General features: G+C 38.3%; 1 protein-coding gene across 14 annotated transcripts in view; it reads right to left on the bottom strand.

The window, feature by feature from the left end:
• LOC148652662 (RNA binding protein fox-1 homolog 3) overlaps positions 1-19,837 on the bottom strand; it is a 514,276-nt gene that overhangs the window by 92,214 nt on the left and 402,225 nt on the right. The window contains exon 1 of one of the 14 annotated variants that reach the window (XM_088599673.1): positions 10,837-11,025. The exons of the other annotated variants lie outside the window; for them this stretch is intronic. The gene's annotated coding sequence lies outside the window, so the exon portion shown is untranslated. Of the gene's footprint in view, positions 1-10,836; positions 11,026-19,837 lie in introns of those variants that run through there. 14 annotated transcript variants of the gene reach the window in all.

Raw genomic sequence — 19,837 nt, 5'->3', positions numbered from 1 at the left:
TTAACTAGAATTCCCCAGCAATGGAGAGATGGTACTGAAGTGTGAACACTTAAACATAAGGAACATTTTCCCACACAAACCACTCCACTCACTACATTGCATTAATATATACAGTATATATACAGCATAAATAATAGCTTGCAACATGGATTTCCCTAATTTCTGAAAGGCTTGACCAGTCTGTCTTAAAAACTTACAGATCATATGAATAGTAAGTGAGTCCAGTGGAGTATATTTTATGCCTATATATTAATATATACAGTATTTAGGTAATTGTTTGCTTCATGACACCTGAATCATTCCCATGTTAAAAAAGTATCATACTAAAAATACTGATTTAAAAGTAACATACAGTTGGACAATATACACTGATAATAAAAGAAAACATTGTCCTTGGTGGCCTTTTTAGACAATATGGCTCATATGGTTCTGAGTGCCAGGCATGACAAATTCCTTTATGAATAGATTTTTTTATTCTTCAGGCTTTGACACTGGCCCTTCTCCCCGCCTCCTCCACCCCTTCTTGCTGAAAAGAGGGTAGAGAATCATAGAAACCTAAGTAGACAGGCAAACCAGCCTGTTTCTACTCCTGCAGCTGTGGGACTGTTACTGGGAAGCAATCCATAAACTACAGAAGTAGTGAAGTCTTCCATGCCATTAAAAATATATATTCTAAACCATTAAGCTAACTGCTTTACTGCAGGTAATTCATGTAAAGGCTCCTATGTTACAGTTTGCTGCTGGGCACAGCTAGATGTTTGTCTCCTGTTCTTTACTATTAGTACACAGCAAAAAATGTTTAAACAAAACATAGTAAAACTTTAACCTTTATCTCAGAGGGACTCACTTGTCATGAATGGTAAGGGTTTTAGACAGGGGGGTTGTTGGGATCAAAACCCAGCTGGTGCACTGCTTCTGTACTGTTGAGTGACGACAGTCCACTAAAAGTCTTGGCTGTATAAGTGGACCGACTTGTAAATTGCTTTGAAAAGTAGTCTTTGCAAGCTGGGATCCCACATCCGGGAACAGCTTACACGGTGAAACTAGGACAAAGTAATGTTAAAAAGTTCACAGGTGCCAGATTGTCAGATTCATCATTATCTAGAGATAGACAATGCAATCCTAGAAGAGAGATTTCATCCTAAAATCATACAGTTCTTTTAAAGTTTCTTCCCTGCAGAGGCTAGTTTCATTTGCATTGAAAATGCATTGATCAGTTTATACGTCATACACATTCATATTTGCAATGTGTAAAGCGCACAATTTAAATATGGAAAAGTGCCTCCAGGACTTTTGTATAGGAGATACTGTAAAGTGATTCTTCATAATAGAAATAGAAGACTGGACAGTGTTGTGTCACTACTCATCTACACCTGACCCCTATCCATACCCCTGAATCCTTACCCTCTACCACTTTATAAACACCTATTAATGATCACAAGGTACACTTGCATTGGACACAATAGATAATGAAAGAGGTACTGGCTGGGATTGGTTTAAATGATGCAAACTCCATTGTGCTCAGAAAGAATCAATCAGTGCTTTTGAAATTTTTTGCAATTCTAGTCTATTCACAAAGGGATAGGAAGCAATTTTAAAATGGAAATGCCACTTGACTGACAAAGGAAAGGAGGAGCACATGCTGGAGGAGAAAAACGATTCCTGAGTACAGTACAACCATTTCGAGTAAGATTGGTGCCTCTCAAGACTAAATGTTAAATGTTATTGTTATTGGTGAACTTAAAAATCTTCACTGTCTTAATTAACATAGTAAGATAAATGTGTTCAGGTGGGTAGCTGTGTCAGCATGCGTAGGCTGCAAAGGAACAAGTAATAGATTTATTCCATGCTGAAAAGAATAAAGAATCACTCTTTTTCGGGTGCGAGGGCTCCACAGCCGAAAAGTTGTGTTTTTTTTCTTCTCTTTTCAGCATGGAATAAACCTGTTACTTGTAAGATAAATATGTGGATGGTGCATTTACATTTTACCACTACAATTTGTCCAACAGAGTGCTCACAAGAGTTCAGCAAGCTACTTCTTCCTTTGAAGAGAAGCATTTAAGTGGTTAACATTTCATAAAACAGTTGCATGTGGGCTATGCAACTGGAGGGAAATCCTTGACAAATCTGCAGTAATATTTAATAAGCATCTAATATAAAATAATGGAGAATGGAAGACTGCAACCCCTCACTAAAAGGTATCCAGGATTTTCCTTATCTAATTTCAATAACTGTGGTCAAAACTCTCTCTGTAGGCTTAGTTCCTCACCACTATCTTTTAGCTGATCTTAGACCCACACACCTCAGGGTTTCAGTTTAGTTCCTGGTTGATGTCTCTGGCAGACTGCTGAGAGATAATGTTTCAGCCGGGATTGTGGGGGACCTCATTATGGTGGGACTGCCAGTGCTGTTAAAGATCGTCTTTTCTGGCAAGGAATCTTGCTAAATCTTTGATGAACTGAGTCACCACTCTGCAGAACCTATCCTACCATGATGTCTCAGCTTTCCTGAATTTCTTATGAGCAGCAGAAAACAAACGTGAAAAAATAAAACACCACACACAAAAAAAGCCCATCACTTTTAAACCATGAGGAAGAAAACCCACAGACGACTCAAAAGGTCTCCAGCAGACCTGGATTAAGATATCAGCTTCTGACGTTTCATTTAGCAGATCGGTTCATCTGCTCATGTGATACAAGATCTTGAGCTACATTAGCCATATACTCAGTAGCAGCGAGATGATAGAAACAAAAAAAACAGAAGTTCGAGAAAACCATGTGATTCAGTGGTGTTTGACATTATTTCTCAATATGAAGCATTTTCAATTACAAAAAATCTTTAAATCTTTAAAGTAGCAATAGCCAATATAGCAGTTTCAAAACTGCTTTAAAATTACATTAAATCAGTATAAAATCATAACCAGTTCCAGTGAGAGCCCTGAACACAAACATGTCTTTCCCAATCTTCATTGGAAATTGTTGTTTTGATTCTTGGCTTTCTGCAGTAAAGATCATAGAGCTTCTTTAAAACTTTGCATTCTTCTCCCTTTATTATTGGTTTTGTGGCCTGGATTTTGTAACTGAAGCAGGCTAAAGAGCAATGCACTGAGTTATTATTGAGTTGAAGTCTGAAGAAGCTTAAAAATGAACACTGAAGATCCTGGTTTTGAAGAGCAGGTCAGGTAAATACGACAAGGATAAGAAGTGTGGCTTTTTGGGGAAGAGTAAAAAGCAGAGCAATATAGAACCAGTGATAAAGTCATTTCATCCAAAAAAATAGGCACTTGGACAGAGCATGGATATGCCAGGAAATGAACCCAGATGGTCTAACTCCAGGGTAGAATACAGTCTGCTCTGGCAGCTGCCCCCCAAGCCCACAGATTTCCCTTATTGGCACCCAGAGGGACTTAGGGTTAAATCTCCTTCAGTAACATTGGGCTTTTGTTGTGGTGGTTTTGAGGGGTTTAAATAACAGAGAAAAATATTGCACAGGATGTCATTGTCCCTCTCCCACAAGAGGCAAACATGATGAAGCTGGCAGCAGATTGGACTAGATGACTGGACCAAGGGAGAAATGGAGAGACACCACACTGGGAGGGTGTAGGATGTCTCTTCAGGAGGAAGAAACATTGGCAGGCTTTCGTGGAAACTAGCTGGTGGCTTCCTTTCACTTTGATAACACTTACAAGGAAAAGAAAAGGCATAAAGGGAATCCCCAGACAAAATAAAATAAATCTGACAGCAATTCAGCAGACGTGGGAGAATTCATATTGCAATAATAATTCTGCTCAATGGAACAATGAATTTGGGATATTTACATTCAACTCCTACGGGTTACTTGGGAAAAGGTAGCATATACTATGATTTCCTCATTACTGTCATCACAAAAATGAGAGATATTATTAATGCTGCACCTATGACAATCTTCTCAGTAAATGGTGGGAAAAGTCCTCGAAGATTTATAAAATGGACTGTAATGAAAAAACATTCTACTAATACAGAATGCCATGAAAGTAAGAGTGAGCCCTCCCAGAAACATGCTTCCCATCCACCTCTTGCTTATTTACACAGAGCCCCACTGCCTGTTGTTCTGTGGGCTCACCCACCCCTGAGCCAAATAGGTCTGAAGAAAGTGACACTTGAAACATCACTCTACTGAAGGGACAATAAAAGACAACACATTGGACTTTACATTCCTGCTTACCCAGGGACACATGACAGGACTAGTACAACAGACAACCAGGCAAAGGGAAAACAAAAAGCTACACACAATGCAGATCTTAATGCCCTATAACTAAATATATTGCTAAGTATGTATTACATACATAAAACACTTCCATGCACGTCTAAAATCATCTTAAAATACACTGTGGGAGTGTTCTACACGCAACTTGTTCCAGCTATACTGATGAATATCCGCATCAGTCCTAGTAAAGACTACTTTGCCTTCTGAAGCTAGAACTGACATTATGCAGAAGTACTTATTGTTATGATAGGAGTCATATGGAAGAATCCCTTACTTTGGCAACTATAACACAACAAATGGTTAAAAGGTAACAGGAATATCTTAGCAGCGATATAGTCACAAATTCACACAAACCCTAGTCAACCTGCAGTCCTCAGACCCCCCCCTTCTGGAAAGATGGTGCCTGAGGGCTGGCTCTCTGAGCAGCTCAGTAAAGGCCAGGGTGATGGCTGAGGAATTAATTGAGGTAGTTTGTTTCACACTGGGGAGTCTATTAAATGCCATGTCACTAAGATGCCAGGGGGAGGAGTACGCAAACAATACCCAGAGAAATAAAAACCCTGAAGTTTCAGGCTAGTGAATTACCAAGACTCTTTATAACCTGAATCGGACGCCCACTAGCAAAGCCCTGCCAGCCTTCTAATCAGCTGCGTTCCGCCCGCCTGTTCCAGCCATCGATTCTGAGAGCTGTTATCTGAGCCCCTTCAATAAGCCGCTGGGAAAGCTGGGGCCATCAGCGCCTTCCATTCTCTTTTTATTGTCCTGCTGTTTTACATTAAGGTTTGTCCTGATAGTAAAGGCCATCTCCCCAGCAGCCACAATGAAGTGCTGCTTTGCACCTCTGACTCCATCTCCCACTGCAATCAGGAAAGACACTGTTTCTGTCCCTTCAGCTATATCAAGTGGATCAGTGCCCCTGACTCTCACTGCTATTCTCCTAGAGGAGCGTCCCCACAGAGCTGCTGAAGCAGTGCTCTCTGTGTGGAGATTACTTATGGATGAAGCAATTAGCAGCAGTTACCATCTGAATGAACACTTGAAAAGATAAAGAAGAGATTTCTGCAAGAGGAAGTAAGAAGGTAACACCATGAAGATAACAATAATGAAAGGAAATGAAAATAGTCATTGCTATGACCTTATCCACAGTCTATGCTCGATTGCCACAAACAGTACTAGAGGCATGTTCAACTATATATAAAGAACTGAGTTAAACAATAACAGCTTACACTCGAAACCCAAGCTTATCTGTGACCTTTAGCTTTACAAGAAGGCACGGGTTGAACCAAGTATCCTACTCTACCATCTAGTCACCAATGTAATACAATGCAGCAGTTATTTTTGTACCCTGGGGGTGGCTAAAGAGGGGATGAAGGGCATGAAATCTAAAAACTGAGGGTTGCCAACTTTTGCCAGCCAGTTCTGTGGTCAGGGGTTGAACTGCAGTCTCCCTCAGACAATAGGTAGAATTGCTAAGAGTAAACAGAGAGAGGATTTAGAGATATAGTCACAGAGTTATACATCCAAATTTTGAGGGACAGAAAAAATATGGAAGACAGGAAGAGAAGTTGAAATGAGATATACTGCAGTCTTCCTGTAAATGAGATGACTTCACATTGAGCACGGCCAAAAGTCAATTCCATTGATTTGGGAAAGTTCTGGGCTCAGCCCGAAAGTGAGGATTAATGAAACTGTGCCGTGAGCTCTTTGAACAAGCACCACAATGCAGGCCCTGAAAAAGTTTTGTGAAAATACATATATTCCAAGATCAAGTTGTGAAGTTGAACAAAGAACAATCTGGAGAGGGACTGGTATGTAGTTAATCTTTTTTTCACCACACAAGCATTTTTTTCACTGTCCAGGAGACCACTCTTATACTATTTTCAAATTCCCTTTCAAGTCAGGCACATACCTGATAAATAAAGAAACATATAAACAGGGATGAGTTCATAGAGCCAGAGCAGGCTGTCAGTGCGGTACATTCAAGCACAGGGGCACACAGCACAACAAACCAAACACTCAGATGAACCAGAAAGAGAAATAAAAAAAGAAAGCCAACAGTAACAAAGTTTTTCCATAGTGTGGAAAAAGCAAGAAAAAAATGAAACCACCAAACAAGAAATCATCACATAGATACCCCTAGCACTATATCACCCTCTTGTGGTGAAAAGTCTCTTTTCCATTACTTTGCCTTGTCCTAGTGTCTCTGCAGGCCAAGTTGCTGATAAGAGTCATTCTTTTAACACAAACAAGGCAGAGAGAAACACTGGACTGTCTCCAGACAGCTGTCTCTTTACTTTCACTGCACTCCTGCTTGGTTTTAGCAAGTTCAGCCCGAAATATTGACTGGCAAGCACTCTGCCCAATCAAATTAATTTTCTGTAAGACCTGCCAAAGGCTATGCTTGAGAAAATGGAAAGAGGTAGTGTGGGGGTGGGGTGGAATAAGGTGTAGAGAGGACAGAGAACAGAGGAAGGCAAGATAAATAGATACGAATCCTGAAGAAATGTATACAACTACAATAACCATTTATGCTGGCAACACAAACAAAAATCAGATACTATGTATATATGTCTCTCTAGAGTCAGCTGATTATGTTATTCAGAAAATCACTTTGATAATTTTGAAATGATCCTTTTTAAAATTGACTCCCCAACCCCTTCATACAACAAAAAAGACTAATTGTACCCTAGGGGAAGATTTAAAATGAATCAAAGTAACACATGAAAAAATACAGAAGAGCAAACTAATAAATAACCTGCATTTGACTTTCCAGTCAGGAATATGTAAGATTATACTGTAATGATAGAATTGCCACCATTTCTGTCAGGCTGTTGTTAAACTCCCACGGAAAGAATTGCAACATACCATAATCTGTATTTAAAATAACTACACTTGAATAGTAGCATTATAAGAGCAAAAATAATCTATCAAAATGTGATTAATGTCCTTGGTTCCATAGCTTATTGGGCTGCAAAATAAATATCCCAGGGCACACCTAGGTGTAGATACTAAATAAGTAATTGTGATGGATACATCATATTAATAAATAAATGCATTAAAAACTTTCACTTTTTCCAATCATCTGCTTCTTGGGATTATAGAGTGGTCTAGTTGACCACAGTTTACCATTTTACCATAAAGAATAAATCATTCTTAATAACATTAACTGAAACTATTTACCAAACAAGAGCCGCCCAGTAGTGCATTCTGACAACAAGGTGCTTAAAGTGCCATAAAGGCAAGACCCCACTGAAGCAAGGTCCAATTGCAGAGCTGAATCCAAATGTGTCTGACAGGATTTGAGTCAGGCTGAATAAGCAAGTGAGATAAGGGCAAGTCATGTGCATAGTTTAACACAAAATAAAATATTTATTCAATAAGTGGTACAGCATTTTGCCCTATGAGGAGCTTATTAATTTTTTATATAAAAAATATAGAAGGTAATGCTCAGCAATTGAAAACAAAAGAAGTGGTGTTGTTTGTACATGGAGGAAGAGAATCACAGAATTGAGGCCTGGCCACCTTTACGTGGGCATCTCACAGCTCCTTTACCACTAACCCTGTTTCTACAAAAGCACATGAGATATCATTTCTCAGTTCTCATGATTAACATGAGGCTATTCAGGCAACAATTAAATCTTTAGCCATACAACCTGCTCTGAATTCTGAGTATTAGTCATGCAGATGCAAAAGGTAAAGGTATGGAGTGCCCAGCTCCCTTACTGATAACACCTAGGAACTGAGCTCTGAAATCCTGGGAGAAACAACTGAATGAAGCTAATCACTCCTATGGTACATGTCTTTGGAAGGTGAGAAGAGTATTCGGGGAAAAAGAGTAATAAAAAAAAAGTATTAGGAAAAGACCAGCAAGATATGGACAACACAGAAACTCCTGAGACAGACGCCCAAATAAAACACAGGACCGGGAAGCTATGAAGCAACAGTATTGACCACCAGGCCACCTTACTGCATAGCGTATAATTAAATAAAGTAGCTGACCAAATATATGTTATAATGACTGGCGTCACTTCTGTATATAGTCCTATTTTGCATTGCATACTTTCCAATAACACAAATTTCTTGATCCTGTCCTGGCATATTCTTTTCAATCCATCACCTCATGATCACTAGCAAATCTGAAGTTGTTAAAATTGTATGGAAGCAAAATCTGGACCATAGGATGATGTGGTAGAGATTCAAATTGCTGTATATTAGAAGTAAGGAAGGTCTGCTGGGAGTCAGTGCCTGCCTACTTCCTAGAGTTTGAACTCACAGTTACCAGATCAACATACTGTATGGTTTTAATGAATGACTTAAAGATTTTTCATCCCTTAGGTGACCACTTCCACTCTAAACAATCAACATAACACTACCAATGCGATGCAGTGCAAAAATGATACCTGGTCACGTACTATTGGAAACTCATCATACTGTATCAATGCCAAACAGTTCCTTTTTCCTCTGCTCCAAATTGATGGAACCAGAATTGAAAACACGCACAAAACACAATCTTACTAGACTTCTTCCCGTAAAATAAATTTAGGTTGGTGGCAACACAGTCGGAATTTAAAGTGAAGTCCAGTGGTTAAATTAAAAGGGTTTTTAGCAGGAAGATCCTAATTTGACTACTATGTACAACTCTGAGCCAGTTATTTAACCTCCGGGTGTTCTTGCTGTAATGACTCAGTAAAGTCACTATGGAAAACAGTCTCTACTTATTATTATTATTATTATTATTATTATTATTATCATTATTATTATTATTATTATTATTATTATTGTTATAACACCGCAGGACTTGATATGCTCAAGCAGCAACACAAGTCACACATTCATGCCTGGTGACTCAGTCAAGAGGACTTCCAGGACCACACAGCACAGACTGAATCTGAAACAAGCATTCTAAGGGAAAGGAGGTGCTGATTTAACAGCAAAGTAGGGCAGAATAGAGTGATAAAGATACATGATTAGATTAAGCTGAACTAAAGTTAATTAGCTGGACCTGTTAAAGCATTTTTACTCAAATTGCATTCTTAATTCACCCAGAGTTTAGGTTATGACCTCTATAGGGTAAATGCTGAAAGCTATAGTTGCTCAGGAGCTATACAGTATCTAATAGACAGGTTTATTACCAGGTATGTGAATGCTACAGAAAATGTACTGAAATGTGGAGGAGATATGGCATATGGCAGTTATCTTCAAACAATTTTATACGGTAGGATATGATCATGGAGTGCTGAAACAAGGCAAACCTACTGCCAGTGATAAGAGAGGTAATTTGGGTCTTCACAGTATGAATGGTCATCTTGTTGCACTGATTTTATCTTTTCTGGCATCATCCTAATTACTCAGCTGGGTCTATTTCAATCTCCTGATTTACAGGCAATGGTTACTTAGGTCTTGTGGTGCAATATATTTAAGAAAGTTTAAGTCTAAACTTAAAGACATAATTCTATCTATGGAAAGAAAAGGAAAATTACATTTCATTTTTTCCCGGCAGTTTGACACACTTCTATCAGTTACTTGGTTCTTCAACATTTTGGTGAGGTAAATAATAGAGAAAATAATGAATAACTGGCTGTTCTATTTGTTTCTGTGTTGGTAGAGTACATTCACTGAGGAACTGTATAATGTTTTCTGGCACCAGACTCCTGTCAACATGTTTCCTCTATAATCACAGAAGTTACTCAGTATGAACATCAGTGGTCATCTGGTGCTGCAAAGGGACCCATATCAATTACATTTTTTTAGCTGTGAAACAGTGTTTTGGGAAATTAAAATCTCATGCTTTAAATGACATGAATGCATATTGAATTAATGTCTCATTGATGAAACGTTACTTGAATACAAAAAAAAAATACAGCTCGTCTGCCTTCGCTGCATTTACCGTATGAACCAATACATTTCCATTTCTTCTTTTATCAGGTCGGCGGCTAATTGATTTGGATACGAGGACAGAAAATCTTTTACAATCAAAAAAAAAATTCTTTGTTATAAAATTGAATTGGAGTGGACATCTGCTCTTCTAAAGCTGGAGTCACTTTTAAAATTCATCCATCCATCTCTAGCTATTCCAAAGCTATTTGGAATTCCAGTTATTATGAATTATGGTAATATCTCCCCTTCAGCCAATCAAAGTGCCAGATTCCCATCATTCTGGTCCTCAATGTGGAGCTTCAAGATGTTGTTGAACAGAATGAAAGGCTGTTTGTCAATCTCAGGGGGCTGGAGAATAACCATAAAAACTTATCAGTAAAAATGGGGATGTTACTTATTCTACAAAAATGTATTTATAAGATGTTAAACATATACATGATAAAGATATATGTTTAACGGTGCAAAAAAAAATCACTCTTCCCTAGCTAATGTACAGCAAAACTTCAGCAATTTTCCCTGTGTGATTTGAGATAGACTGCTTGCTCTCAATTACTGTAAATCGTCCGCAAGTGAAGTGTTATGAAACATGAACCGAAGCTGAATGCTGACTGAACTCATACAGAACTAATTTCAAGTAAACATTCGCAGTGGACTCCAAGTGCATTTATTAGAAACGCCTAAACAAATGTATCAGAGACATAGAAAAGCACTTACTGCAATCCTTGGCCAGGGTGGACATCTGAATATTCATCTGATTTACAGTCTGTGTACTGTGCGCCTAAGGTTTCCGAGTAGCACCACCTAATTCTCAGCACCAATGTGTAATCTTTGACCTCTTTATAGAGTATATAATATACTTTTCAGGTGTAGCAGAGGGTATCTATAATGAATGAGACATGAATTACTATAGGCATTAGTAATGTATGAGCTGGGCTTTGGTAACGCCGGTCTGAGTCCTGAGGTCTCACCCCCACCCCTCACACATCCCCACCCACTGCCTCCTCTGCTATCTGACCCACCACAGCACACATGCTCACACACACACACGCACGCTCACGCTCTCACACACACACACACACACACACTCTGGTAGCTACACTAACTCATGTTACAAGCCACAGTGTGGCTGACAGCCCCTGCACATTCAGCAGCGCCTGTCCGATTTGTATCTTGCTGGTGCTCGGAGTTTGAAAAGGCAAGCTATGCCTCGGGGCTGGCGTTTACCGCTCTCAGCTTTTCTAAGCAGAAATGAGATGACGCCGTGCTTGCAGGAAGACGACCAAGCACTTTCTTATCCTAGTCCCAGACGCTGCTCTCCAGCCACTGCCTACTTGTGCAGGCGGGCACTGCCCCTCTCCCTGGGGCTGCCAGCTGGAACAGCAGCTCCTGCAGCAGGGCAGTGCAGCTGTGTGCAGATGCTGTATGTACAGATGCGCCAGGATACAGCTGGATTATATGAAGGGGATCTGAAATCTTTTCTTTTACTCTGCCTACAGTGTGTTTCCTGATTTCCTCCTTTCTAAAAAAAAGGATTTTCTAAACCAAAACTTGACAACCATATTCTTTCTTTTCTACCTGTAGTATTTGAATGTCCTTGATAACAGCGTTTTAGAACCACTGAATTGAATTTGGGTCATTATGTGATCACTGATAATTATTCTGTTTTTTATTTTAAATTACTAAACAATATTTAAAGAATAAAAAAACACTTTATATTTACCAATCAAATATAACAGTATTAAATAGTAGTTATAGAAAGGAAAGCAAACAGGACAAAGGCATTGTAGAGCTCAGGTCAATGGCTATGAAAGCTTGGATGAACTGTAAAAAGGGGTCTCTTGTCTTCATTGTGAGCTGTTACGTTTCAGTGGCAGAACCTTCTTTGAAACCCAAATTCCCTTTCTGGGCCCACAGTCCCCTGTTTAGTGTTTTAGTACAATCAAGACTCACACAGTACAAAGTAACGAAAAAAAAGACCAAAGCCCAGGCCAACAGAACTCTTGGTTCTTCAATATTCTTATCTGAATATTGAGCAATATTCAATGTAACAAAATGTATTGTAATATGAGTGTAAATATAATACTACCCTCCCCATGTTTTATACTTTATAATTATGCAATAGTTCTTACTATTTTACTTTATACACTTTTAGGATGAAATATACTGTAGGTCCAGGAAAAAAACCCAAATTGAATTAAATCCAATGAGTCAAAAGCTAATTATATTTTGACACTGAGCAAAACATTTAAAAACAGCAAATTAAAAATGTTCCTCTTATCAGATGCATTAATAAATCACTAGCATGTTTGAAACTACTAAACCATACACAGAGCAACGTGTAAAATCTTGTTTGCATGTCCCTATATGCCATACCCCCCCACCAAAAAGATATTATTATAGTCAACCACAAGAAAGGAGTTGTTAGACAGGAAAGAACGTAATATGTTTCTCATGAAAAGTTGAGGATGAAGCCATTATGACAGCATACATCACTCATCAACGGTTTAGAGGGGTGTAAAAGGAGACATAAATCAATTTTGCGCCAATTATATCACAATGCAGAACAGCATGAGCGCAAAAGAATTAGCCGCACAAATTTGAGTATCATGTTTGGCTAAATTGATCCTTTAAAAAAGAGAGAGAAGGAGCAAGAGAGAGGCAGAAAGAGAGAGAGGAAGCAGAGGGAGTCATGGTTAGTTACGAGAGTTTAACAGAATTACCTGCGGCAGGCATGCAATGCCTAGATGAAGCTCTGAGAGTAAAATCTATACCCCTGCTGCAATAATTGGGTAGATAATGACTCTAAGAGAGGTCCGTGCTGTGAGCTATGCCAGGCAAGAGAATCATCTCTTCCTCACGAGGGCATAGATACACACCCCAGATAACACGCTTACAATCACACATGTACAGTATCTGCACACTTTTCACTTATCACCTCCTTCAACGGATCAAATTTCTGTTCTATTTCTATGTTGGGAAAACAAAATAGACCTGGCTCCTAATGCAACTCAGCATCATTAGACATGCAAGTAACTGAAGTGAAATTAGGATTTTCCAGCTCCAGTTAGAAAAAAATCTGGTTTTCATTTAAAGAATCATATAAAACCAACTGGGTTTTAAATCCAGGAGTAGGAAACCCCTTCTGTACATTATGGTCTATTTCATACACGAAGAATAATAACACATTTAAATGAGAATAAAAAATAAGAATTAGACTAAGAAATATAATGATGTTGTATTTTTCTGAAAATGCCACATAGGTCTCATCTGTCAACTGCTTCTGTAAATCATGCTGTAAAGAAGAATTGTCACATTCATGCTAGATGCCACTTTGACATTTACTTTAAAAATTACTAAAGAGCAAGTTCACTCCCTCCGAAGGACAGTTTCAAAGTCTTTTTGTTCAACCTTTTTAAATGGTTCCAACCATTACAAAGCATAGGTAGACTGATTCGAAAACAACCATCAAACACTGTTCATTAAGACAGTAAAAAGATAATAATTTGAAGATTAAATGCACAAAGGCAATGCTGAATATTTTTAAATTGAAAAAAAAAAGTTTCCCTTCAGAAATAGTCTGAAAATTCTTCTTATCTGCACCAATTCAGTAGAATGGACAGACAATGAGTGAAAGTTTGTCATGGATACAGTTTTCACTGTATCCATCAGTTTTCACCCCCAAAAATCAGTTTTCACCCCCAAAGCCAGTAGACTATTTCCTTAATAAAACCGAGATTTTCAAAGACCTACTTTGAACTTTTGACCCTTGTCAGGTCATGATCTTTTAGCCTGCAATGCCCTTTGCCTTACAGCTGCATAGAAATGGATTAACCAAAGCTGAATCTTCATAGAAAAGAAATCAGCATTCACCTACATGATACTAATCTTTACCAAATTATTGCAGTAATGCTTAAGAATTTTTCTTGTTTTTCTTTTGATGACGGGACAAATCTGCATCAAATATCTCATCTATGCAGGGCCTCTCTATATGCAAATTGCCCTTTGATCATGTTCCCTTTTTTGTGTAAGGAACTGAGACAGGCCAATGAAGACCACTTACAGCTATTGCCTGGAGCAGTTCTACCGTGTTTATTTCTTCAGAAACAGGTTCATTGGAAAAACAGCTTTGCCTCCAGAAGACAGTTTATTTGTAGTAAAGTGATAATCCCAGAACAATCAGATGGCTGTCTCTATTACGAGTTCATGGCGATATACAAAGCAGAAAAAGAAAAGGGAAAGATAAAGGTTATGGCATTTCACCAGGCCCCTGCACACAGGCTTCACAAAACACTGTCAGATCAAATAGGTATGATAGTGTTTTCCTCTGGTTTCCATAAGTGGGCTACAGAAAGCTTCACTGCAGTGTGAAGGTAATGTACATGACTATGGATGAGACTTTTTAAAATGTGTTTACCCATGATGGGTGGCACGAGTGCAGTGATTAGCACTGCTATCTTGCAGGACTAGGGCCCTGGGTTCAATCTCAGACCTGGGGTGCTATCTGCCGAATTTCTATGTTCTCCCAATGTTTGCGGGAGCTTCCTCTGGGTGCTTTGGGATTCTCCCACAGTCCAAAGACATACTGGTAGGTTATTCATCTTCTTGGAAAATTAGCCCTTGTGTGAGTGTGTGTGTGTCTTTTGTTTGCCCTATGTTGGACTGGCACCCTGTCCAGGGTGTAGCCTGTCTTGTGCCCATTGCTTGCTGGGATAGGCTCTGGCTCCCCTGCAACCCAGAATTGGAAGAATCAGGTAGAAAATGGATGGGTGGGTTTACCCAAAATTCCTACCTTTTTATTCACTGGAATTTCACACTGAACTCTCGAGAAGTCACAATAAACTGAGCCCTTTCAGAACTGAATACACATTAATAATGACACAAATGTTTTTTAGCTATGGCAACTGGAGTCTTCACTGTGGAATGTGTGAGCTACTCTTTAATGCAGGACCTATATGCACTCATGAATTTTAAGAAGAGTGTCATTTATATTGAATAACTAATCTGGCAATGGAAAACCCCATATGGATTCCTGGAACTTGAAAGATTAATTTTGAGGTAGTGGTGATGACAAACAAATGTGCATGTGTTCCAAGGACCATCCCTGCAAATAAAGAGTACAAATAAAACAACCCCCAAAAACATGGAGGCAGAAAAATAATTCTATTGCATAGAATATCTAACTTTCATATATAAAGTTAAAATGCTTCAAGTATCATTATGTTAAGTCACTGCTGTATGAAAGTCTCATGAGTTTTTTACATATACAGTTTATATATGAATGTTTACACATAACATGTAGAGTCGGTACATAATGTGGACTTTAAAGTAGTCATATGAGAATATTGAAGTCATTTTCATATTACAGATGAAAGACCGTCTTCACATTAAAGTAAGCATTTATTATTTATTACTTGAATATATATATTTAGAAAAATAAGCCTTATAATTTATGCACAAATGTTGTGCATTTTGTGAGCAGTGTCAATTATCAGGAAATTTCACACAGCTCTGAAAACTCTCACATGGTTTCCTGAAACTTTAAAGTTTATTTTCTGTGGTTGTGATCTGCGACGCTACTACAGTACACACAGAATGTAAACTGATGGTGGAAAGGCTAACAACATTTGTGTAGTGTTGTTATGAAATAAGTAGCAAACTAGGTCCCCAGCAGTTAGTTCAGCACTAAACAATATCTATATACACTATTCAGTGTAAATCCATGGTATTTTGTATTTTGAGCTCATCTGCTTTTTCTAGACTAAGAAAAAAAACTTAACTGTCTTTCCAGTGGCTTCTGATACTGCTCTTACCACACACACACACAAGCAGGCTTTGAGACACACTTGCTTAAATCACCATCTGTGTAAAAACTGTAATGATCCCTCCTTGAAGGAGCCAGTAGGTATGTAAAATCAAAGCTGTGGTAGCTTGCTGATTCATGCCTTTTCCTCCCAAAACTGTCATTTCAGATGTGTTAAATCATGTCCTGAACAGAAAATGGTAATGCCTATTTGAGTAGCGAATGACCCAAAGGCTTGACCTCCAGCAGATTCACATGTTTCATCATTGATATGTTCCTAAATTACAAACTGTTTAATAACAACATACTGTAATAGGCTTGATCTGTTTCTGCACTATAGCATAACAACTAGAAACAAAAGAATGTTGCCCAGTTTCCTGAATCAAAAAGTAGAACTGGACAAAATGTACGTATGTTTTGGAGAAAAAAATAAAACGTTTATAGACCACCTATAGATCTGTTCAGTGAAAATACACACTTCAATTATAATCAGAATTAATACTTTCAAAGCCTTTAACTACTGCATGTAGACATACAGTATACAACAAGCATCAGAGGTAGTACTTCACTCTGTTATTAAAGGAACTGTGTTCCTTGTAAACACAATATATATATTCATATATTGATAGATGAATGGAATTAGCCAGGAAGGTAAATGTTATGCCAACATTTCTGTTGGCACTATAAATTCCCAAATCCTAAAATGAATAAAATAGTCTATAAATATTTTAACTTCCAAGCCCTACTGTGAGTTCTGGGTGATATGCATAAATTACAATGTATAGGCCAGCATAGGCCACTTACAACATCCACTTGTTTGGGAATTTCAAAAGTAAGCATTTTGGTTGGTTGAAGGTTGCTACGTTTTGTATCTTACACTTGCTTTTAAAGTTCCAAAATGTCATTCAAATTAGTCTTATGGTTGTAGAAGAAATGAAAAAAAAAGTAAAACAAAATGAGACCATCTAATTTTATTCTAGACTAATTTGATCTACAGTATTATCCCTATTTATACATATCATCATGTTCCTGTTCAACCCTAGAGTTGGTTAATGGCTCCTTCTGAGAATTACATGTCAACCTCACAGACACACTTTCATGTCACCAAACAATGTAGCCAATCAGTTTCATTCTTTTATTGGGAATAAACCCATTGGACTTCTACTGCTATGGCCACCACACCAAATTGACCCATTCAGTCTGTAAATGTATGTTTCTACTTAAGAAGAAGTTGAAAGTACATAAGAATTTTTTTCACTTGCTGTATACCTGCTTGCACATGAGAAGAAGATAATTTCCAAGTATCATGCAAACCCAGTAGCTACACCATGTGAGGTGATCATTGAGGGCAATAGCTACAATGGCTGTAGTAAGTTTGGTAATATTTAGACCTTCAAAAAGATTTGTGTCCTTTTTGATGGAGACAGGAAAAGGTAATAATGCAATGTTAATAATAATTACGTTCCTTCTCTATTGTACAAACATTACTTTACATTCTTATTTCAATAATCTTTACAAACGCAACAGACTTACAAGCATTCTAGGCTTAATGTGCACTTTGACATTCCAACAAATTCTACAATTAAAATTTTAATAAGTCGTTTTAGGGGCAGTTTATTTAAATGATAAATGTCAAATAAATCTATTTTACACCTACTGTACGTGAAATGGTACAAATAAGTCTGCTCATATTCAAACATACAATCCCTTTTGCATAACTTGTTCCCGTTTTTCCAAGTCTGTCTGCCCCTATTAATTTTTTGAATCTTGTTATTTTAATTTTTCAGTTGAATTTTTTTCTTTTAAAAAAATACATGGCTCCATCCTAGACTTTCACTGTTAAACTTTTACAATTGCTTTCATACAGGAGTAGTACATTTTATTCCTGATGAACCTTTTACACTTTTTAAAAAAAATTACACTGATTGTGTTTGATATGAAGAAATAGAATTACCCCCTTAAATCTCTAAACTAGCTATCCGAAGCAATACTGCAAAAGGACATGACTAGGCACTGTTCTGTAGGAGATGCAATAAAAAGAAAGAAAGCAAGAGTGTTAACCCTAGGGTTGCACTTGAATCTAATAAAGTCTAATAATATATGCCTATCCATAACTGAAAAGAATTTCAGGTTTTCCCCGAAACCTGGTCATGTTCTTTTTTTGTGCTGTGCCACTGATTTAGCAGATGTGTGCCTTGCTGTGTTTCACCCCTGAGGTGAGCAGGCTCTTCATTGATTGAATGACTGGTTGAGCTGAGACGCCATTATGCAGAAAATTGGTACAGTACCTCCAGTTTTGGTATATTTGCTCAGGCCTTACATTGGAACCTCAGCAGCAAAGCAATCCGACTCCACTTTCAGGCACACAGAAAGACAATGCATAGGTTCTTTTCCCAGACATGGTCCCCTATTGACCAGATGGCTTAGAATTATGTCTACAAAATACCTCCCCCCACCCCCCAACACATACTCGATACTTCTGATGCCTACTTAGCTATAAAGAGGCCGAGGGTCAATTTTTTCCAACTCCTTCTTCTCCATTTAACTAATTTAACCACGCAATAGTAACAAATTTCATTTTATTAGAGCTAGGCTTTTCAGTAGAATTGAATTAATAAAATCTAATTTTCTCCAAAGTGCTGAATGTGTAATTAAAGGGGGAAAAAAATGATGTTCCTGACTGGCTAGCAAAGCGTGGCAGGCTGCTTGTGGGAGAGAGATTACGAGAATGTGCGTGTGTGAGCACCGCTCGTGCGTGTGCGAGGGAGTGCGTGTGTGACAGTGCATGACGGTGCCGTCGCGCGAGCAAGCGTACCCGTGCAGGGAGGTGAGCGTGTGTATCAGGAGTGTAGTTCACACAGAGGATTACATTAAGTCGACCAGTACAGATGAAGCAATATCTGGAGGCTGTTGTAATTAGGGCAAATTCAATTTGACTCAAATACTTCATTATATACCTGCCAACAACACAACAGAGTGATAGCCATATTTTCGTTTTCAATTTCTTTTTTTTCTCCCTTCATTAATGGTTTGGAATTAATTAAATGCCAAAGAAAGGTAAAGGCTTGTAGCACTGGGGGATTGCATTAGAGCCTAGCTCACTGAAGCCAAACCTTGCGCAGAGTCTTCAGTGCACAGCAGTCTTTGACATAAGTGACTGGCATGGCAGTCACAAGAAATGATGCGTGAAGAAGGTCATGCATCTAGGAGATTGCTGGTTTAACTGGAACTTTTGCACTGTGTTAATTTTTGCAGTTCAGTAATTCGTCAGAATGCCATCATGTAATGTTATTTCCTTAGACATGCCCAAGACACAACTCCTTCTTGCTGTTTTCAACGTCTTTTGAATGTATGTCAGGAAATTACTTATCATAATAAGCTTGAGATAGGTCTTGCTTGGATGCTACCACACAATGCCATATTGGCTTCAGAAATTCAATAAAAGGATCTTTGAAGTCCCTGGAGATATGTGTGAAAGCTTATCATGGTAAACATGCAGAATACTTTTCCAATTGCTATTTGTGTTGGCTGCCAGGATTCGATCACTATCTCTCAGGCACTTTCCAGGCCTGTACCCTGAGACATTGGTACTATACATACCATTCCGTGTCCCTAGTCACAGGAGAATTCAACACTATTGAGGTCCCTAGAGGATTATGTCATCACAATGGGCTCAAGGACCAAATGAACCACATTACACATGATGATGCTAACATGATTTTGGCATGTATTTAAAGGTAAGTATGTTGACTTTAATTTTGGTCACTGTGCCAGCACAGTGCTTTATTAAAAGGATTATTTAGGACAATTCAATTCAATTCCCAAGTGTCTTAGTCACGGAAGGTGTTTTTTAGAGCACAGGTTAAGACATAAAGTGCACATATTTGAGGTTCAGTTCTGGCCTATGTTAGTAAA

This window comes from Lepisosteus platostomus, chromosome 11 (genome assembly GCF_059453375.1).
Source record: "Lepisosteus platostomus isolate fLepPlt1 chromosome 11, fLepPlt1.hap1, whole genome shotgun sequence".
Classification (NCBI taxonomy): Eukaryota; Metazoa; Chordata; class Actinopteri; order Semionotiformes; family Lepisosteidae; genus Lepisosteus; species Lepisosteus platostomus.
Note: the sequence above shows the minus strand (reverse complement) of the source record. Positions and strands in the feature narration are given on the sequence as shown.